Source organism: Lygodium microphyllum, chromosome 10 (assembly GCF_053477565.2).
Source record: "Lygodium microphyllum isolate KBCC chromosome 10, Lygodium_microphyllum_v1.1.10, whole genome shotgun sequence".
NCBI classification, from domain to species: domain Eukaryota; kingdom Viridiplantae; phylum Streptophyta; class Polypodiopsida; order Schizaeales; family Lygodiaceae; genus Lygodium; species Lygodium microphyllum.
This window is the reverse complement of record NC_141144.1, coordinates 119,045,796-119,052,835: the sequence shown is the minus strand read 5'-3', so window position 1 is coordinate 119,052,835 and position 7,040 is coordinate 119,045,796. Positions and strand designations below refer to the sequence as shown.

At 41.3% G+C, this 7,040-nt stretch overlaps 1 non-coding gene across 1 annotated transcript; it reads left to right on the top strand.

The window, feature by feature from the left end:
• The first annotated feature begins 6,225 nt into the window (after positions 1–6,225).
• LOC148030495 (small nucleolar RNA SNORD36) lies at positions 6,226–6,294 on the top strand. The gene has a single exon (XR_015692299.1). It is a non-coding gene; the product is annotated as a small nucleolar RNA SNORD36 (small nucleolar RNA).
• The last annotated feature ends 746 nt before the right edge of the window (positions 6,295–7,040 follow it).

Here is a 7,040-nt window from a genome sequence, read left to right as displayed (position 1 = left end):
ATGCGTCTAGCCGCATCCAAATGTGGTTTCCTTGGAGCCTGCATAAACTGACTTACCAATCCAACAGCATAGCTCAAATCTGGCCTGGTAATAGTCATATAAATCAAACTTCCTACTATGCGTCTGTACATAGTAGGGTCTTCTAGAAGCTCACCTGCATCTGTGCTCAGCTTCACATTTTGCTCCAAAGGAACTGAAATAGGCTTACAGCCTGTCATCCCATATTTGGACAGCATGTCCAATCCATACTGCCTCTGCAAGAGCTGTATCCCACTTGGTGATCTAATCACCTCAATGCCCAAGAAATAACGCAGCTCTCCCAAATCCTTCATCTCAAACTTCTGCTTCAATAGCATTTTCACATGAAGGATATCTTCATCACTGTCACCTGTCATAATCAAATCATCAACATAAATGACAAGCAGCATAATACCTTTCTCTGTTTTTCTCACATAAAGTGAGAAATCTGCCTTGGAAATCTGAAAGCCAATAGTGACAAGATACTGTCCTATCTTGTCAGACCATGCTCTAGGTGCTTGCTTCAAGCCATACAAGGCTTTCTTCAACCTGCAAACAAACTCAGGATGAACAGCATGCACATAACCTGGTGGCTGCTCCATATAGACCTCTTCTTGCAAATCACCATGCAAGAAGGCATTCTTTACATCCATTTGATGTAAAGACCATCCCTTTGATGCAGCCATAGCAATGACTGCTCTTACGGTTGCCATCCTTGCAACCGGACTAAATGTTTCTTCATAGTCAATGCCATATGTTTGTGCATACCCCTTGACTACTAATCTTGCCTTGTATCTGTTCACAGAACCATCAGCATTGTGCTTCACCTTATAAACCCACTTACAGCCAATTGCATTCTTACCTTTAGGCAAAGGTACTAACTCCCATGTAGCATTTGCTTCCAAGGCATCCATTTCTTCATCCATGGCTTTCTCCCATTTTTCTTTTCCCATGGCTTGCTCAAAAGATGTGGGTTCTGGTTCCTGTATCACTTTGACCATATATGCATAGTGAATGGCTGTAAATCCATCATATTTCAGCCTATCCACAGGATACCTAGCTCTTGTAGACCTGCGCAAAGTAGGTTCACTCCCAGGTGCTCTCAAAACATCCCTGGTCTTCCTTACTCCAGGTGTAACAATAGAAGGAATACCCAACTCATCATCAATGCTCTGTTCTGAGCCACTGGATTCACCATCCACATAAGAGTGACCTGCATTCACATCAAACATGGGCTGATCAACCTTCTCTTTTCCTTTTCGTGATACCTGCATACCACTATCTGCATTGCTTTGAGAAGATTCTCCTGATCTCAATCTGCCTGTCCATGGCGAAGAATGTGAACCACTGCTAGAGGACGCTCCAGGTCCACTAATATTTTGTGATTGCTGTTGTGAATTCTGTGTAGCATTACCATTTTGTGCATCTTCATCATCAATCACATTTACTGGTTTATACCAGCTACTCATCTCATCAAAAACAACATCTCTGCTCACTGTAAACTTACGAGTAGAAGGGTTATAGCATCTATACCCTTTTTGCTGCAGAGAGTAACCAATAAAGATGCACTTCTCAGCTTTTGGATCCAACTTGGATCTCAGCTCATCTGGCACATGTACATAGGCAATGCAACCAAAAATTTTCAAATGAGAAATATCTGGTTTCCTACCAGTATACCTCTCCTCTGGAGTCAATCCATGTATTGCTGCAGTGGGAGTCCTGTTCATTATGTAGACTGCTGTAGCAACTGCTTCAGCCCAATAAAAATCTGGCAAGTCTTTTTCATTGAGCATGGCACGAGATACCTCTCCAATATGCCTGTTTTTCCTTTCTGCAATTCCATTTTGTTGTGGGGTATAACTGCATGAATATTTCTGCTTTATGCCATGCTCCTGCAAGAACTTTGCAAACTCATTTGAGAGGTACTCTCCCCCTCCATCTGACCTTAGGCATTTTATCTGCAAGCCTGTTTCTTTTTCAACCATAGCTTTAAGAGTTTTGAAATGCCCAAAAACTTCACTTTTCTTTTTCATAAAATACACCCAAACTTTTCTGCTATAGTCATCAATAAAACTGACAAAATAATGACAGCCTCCAAGAGATGCAGCTTTAGTTGTCCACACATCAGAGTGAATTAATTCCAATGGCTTCTCACTCTCTTGAACATGTCTAGGAAATGGTTTCCTTGCCTATTTTCCAAACTGACAGGCTTCACATACCTTATGCATTTCTGCAACCTTGAATTTGGGCAATCCTGCAACAATATTTTGGGCCTGCATTGATTTAAGTCGCTGTACATTAACATGACCAATGCGTTTATGCCAGATATCAATATCTGCAACTACACCGGTCCCATGTGCAAACATTGCTGCACTCAATTCAGACATGTCTGCATCCAATGTAAACATTCTGCCCTTCTTCTTTCCTTTTGCTATCAAGCGACCTTTATTTTTCATATCCTCAACAAAGCATCCATGAGGATTAAATCTGACCTGCAAGCCCTGTTCAACCATTTGACCAACTGAAACCAGATTCTTGGTAATATTCGGGACATGAAATACATCGGACAGGTATTTCTTTTTCCCTCCCTGCATAGACAAGGGAATTTTTCCAATCTGCACAATAGGATGTGCAGTATCATCACCAGTCTCCACAAATCCTGGTTTTTCCATTTTCCTTGCATCCTCCATCCATTCTGCATGACCTGTCATGTGGTTTGATGCACCTGAGTCAACATACCATACATCATTGCTTTCTTCTGCACTTGTCATAGAATTGTTCATGTGCTGCACCATGAACAAATGCTCATTTCTGTCATCACCCTGTCTACTAGAAGATGCATAATTCCCTTGTTGCAGTTTTCCATTCATGATGTCATTCTGCTTTTTATAGCAGTCTTTAGCCATATGACCCATTTTACCACAGTAGTAGCATTCAACATTACTGTTTGCATTTTGGCCTCTTTGCCATCCACCACGACCTCTTTGGCTCCCCCTGCCTCTAGAGTTACCACGTCCTCCTCCATAGGACTGGTTTTCTTGAGTTTGCTGCATATTCTGATTTCTGCCACGGCCTCCAAATCGGCCTCCTCTACCTCTGCCTCTACCTCTTCCAGCATTTGAGTAGAAGACAGCTTCTTTTGAAGTTCCTCCTGAAGAAGATGCACCACCATTTCTCTGTTCCTCAGAAATTAGAAGAGCAATCAACTCCTCAAAATCAGGAAATCTTTCACGAACTGAAATGGATGTCCGAAACTGTGCATAATCCTTTCCTAGACCATTCAAGGTCACGGAAACTAAATCATCATCTTCCACTGGCGACCCAATGGAAGCAAGTGCATCTGCAATCTTCTTCACCTTCATGTGGTAGTCGTTGATGCTCATACTTTCTCTTTGCACATTATGCAACTCTTGCTTGAGCTGCATTTTCCTGGCTTGCGTATTTGTGCTATACATTTTTGACAAAGTATCCCATGCCTCCTTTGGCGTACTTGCATCCTGAATATGCACAATCATAGAGTCTGAAATACTGATAGACAGCCAATACATAACTTTCCTGGCTCTCTCATGCCATGTTTTAAATGCCTGCATTTGTTGTTGATTGGGAACATCAGGAAGAACTGGTTCTTCTTCATTTCCTGCAACAAATTCCCAATATCCTTTTCCCATAAGGAAATTCGTCATTCTAAACTTCCATGCCTGGAAGTTGTTCTTGTCAAGCTTTTCAGTGACAATCTGTGAAAGAGAATCAGACGCCATTACAGAATACTGCAAGAAATTCTGTCACTGCAAAAAACACAGCTTCACCCTCACAAGGGCAAATCTGCAAAACTGGCGAAAGTGGTATTTGACCACACAGTCACTTCCTAGTGACGATTTTGCATAAACAGAAACCAAGGATGATTCTGAAACTCCCAATGTCTCTGCGCACAAGCATACGATGCAATTTCTACAGTAACTTTTCACCGACCTGTAGAATAGTGGTCGCATAGCATAAAACTGAGCCTTTTCTTGAGTGCGTGCAGAAAACTTCCGTCTGCAAAACAGGCCCCGAAATGGCCTCAAATCAAAAAACAGGGTCGCCAAGGGCTAAGGCCCTCTCCCGCAGCATATACTGCCCTCTTGCTTCACCGCGAAGGGCGTCTCAACCTGAGACAATGCACTCCTGCAATTTCCGGCTGTGCTACCTGCAGAGATCTGCTCCCAAAACAGGAAATGAAAGCAACACTGCTCCTCTTACCAGACCACCGCGAGCTTGGCTTGCTTTCTTGAGCTCCTTACCACGAACAAGGCTCTGATACCATGTCAAGATTGTGGGAGAGAAGGAAGGAGTCTCGCTTGAAGCTTTCTTGCTTGCACAATGGGGGAAGACACACAAGGGTGGAGGCTGAAAACAGTTTTCCTCTTCTTAGTTGTGTAAGCCAAAAGAACTCAAGTACAAAGAAATAGAAGAACCCTATATATGGGTCTCAAACCAAACTCAACTAACTAAGGTGGCATACTAACTGAGCCACGAACTAGAGTAGATAAGGATAGCTATCATGTAGCTATTATTCATGGGCGGTGTACCAACCGCGTCTGCAACTGACAAGTCGGTGACATAAATATACAACGGTCACCCTGGCGTATCACGAGTGGAGCTCGATATCTCAACAGTTGATGTCATACATGTATCTACGAGGAGACTTGTTGATTCCAGATGAGGTGGATATGGCATGGTATGTGGGAGACATGGTTCTATAAGCTGTTTTGTATGTCAACCATTTGGAGTTGCGCATAGATGACATGTTCTAGAGTTACTCCTCCAAAGTGGCTAATTGTCCTGATAATTCCTGGCATACCTTGATTGATTTTGTGGTCCTGAATCAAAGACAGAATACAGCCCCTACCTATGCCCAGAGTACTAATCAACTGAGGGTGGATCTCTTAGCTTATCTTTCAAAACATAATCCGTTTGATTCTACCTTTTTTTATGCCTATCATAGAAGATCTCTCTTAGGACCTTCTGTTCCCACCCTCCTGTATTACCAACAAATGGCTCACCGATATGATATATATCTTTCCCTTTGTCAATCTAATTCCACAACTATTTTACCCCTTCTTTTCCAACCTTCCTCTTTCCCTCAAATTCCCATTTTTACATACTGCTCCTTTATTGAGGATCGAGTATTTTCTCCTTCTCCACCATGTCCTTCTCCATCCATTCATGTACCTTCCACATTTCCTATTTATCAATTAACACCCTTCTTAAGTAATTCCATACAAATTTTTGCCACTCCTTCTTTAAATCATTCTTCCTTTTATGATTTTGCCTACCCCTTACTTCATCCACTTTTTCTTATTCCACTTCCCTCTCCTAACACTTCTATATCTCACTCACCTCAGTTGGTTTTGTGACTATGACGGGTTTGATCATCAGATTTCCAGAAGAAGGGGATGGAGCTCGAATGATTCCCTTACAGGACCTCAGATAAACTAGCCAGTAATTCCAAGAGAATGGACAGCTGCCAGTCAAGCATTCTAGAACTATATTCATTTTGCTCAGCAGTATTCACAGTCTGTAGATCCTTCAGTGCGATTAACTGCTCATTTTGCTTGGTACCTGGCGTATATGCATAGGCACTCTCATAATGATTCCAAGCCTATTCCAAAGTTGTGCATGAATGTCAATGTGAGCATTGATTCCCAGCAGCTGGATATATTGTATTTTCATGCCCTTTGTTTGCCTAGCAGATACCTGGTCCTGTTGGAAAGGATGTGCTGTCTTCAGTTTTTTCAGAATCCTTCCAAAACATTTGTAGATGAATCCTTGTCTATGGATCATTTTCGAAATCATCAATCTTTCAAGAGGGATCATCTTCATTGATACCTTTTCCAATGTATGGTGGATGATTTTTAATGAAAATCTCTCTTTTTGGAGGAGTCATTCAGATGGTTGTGTTGTGTGTAGTGTTTGTGTTGTGAGTTCATTTATGTAAAAAGATCATGGTGATTTCCTATTGGATTGGATTTCGTGCGAGCTACATTTTGGAGAATTGTGGTGATGGGGTCGTGGTTGGAGAGTTGAAGATGCTGAAGAAGAAGAAGAAGAAGACAAACTCTTATATCCTTTATAAGTTTGCTGTGCTTTCCACTTTGATAAGAAGTATTAATGTATAAAGGGTTTTCCTTTCGTTGTATTTTTATATTAGATACAGGTTATAAGTTGGGGTCGTGATTGGATGGATTGTTTTTGAAGAAATATTGAAGATCAAAGTTGAGCTTTTAAATGAACTTGTATTCCCTTTTTCCTGGGTCACGAGGACGCTTCCTTATTAAGTGTGGGGATATGTTGAATGTTGAAATGACTTGTTTTTTGGCTGATTTTTGTTGTTTTTGAGAGCTGAATGGTTGATTTTATGAGATGATTGATTGGTTTGGAAGTGGTTTGAGAGTGTTTTGGATGATATTGATTGTGTTTTGGAAGTTCATGATGTTTATTAGTAGAGATATGAGGTTTTGTGATATTCTGATAGGTTCTGATTGGTTCTGTATACCTTCTGTATAGCTTCTGTTTTGTTCTGTTTTGTTCTGATTGTCTTCTGTAAGGAGGGATGGAGTATTGATTGATGAAGATTGAGATATTGTGAAAGATTATTGAATGGTTTTTGAGAGTTTGGAATGGTTTGAGTATGAGTTATCTGGTTTTGATGACCTTCTGTAACCTTCTGTAGGTCTTCTGTAGAGCTTATGTCTCTGCTCTGTTCTGTACTGTAGTAGTTCTGGTACTGTACTGTGACTGTTCTGTATGCTTCTGTATGTGTTCTATTGGATGAGAGTGTAGATTGGGAAAGTTTTCTAGCCTTGGGAAGAGGTGAATACAAGTGCAAAAGAGCTGAAAGAAGTGAAAGAAGTAGCTGCTGAAGACTCAAGTGAAGACTGGAGTGAAGTGACAATAGTGAGCTATGAAAGGACACTGTAGTGGCTCTAGTGACTCTTCATATCAGACATACCTCTTGGGAGGGGTATCCACGACCTAAGAAG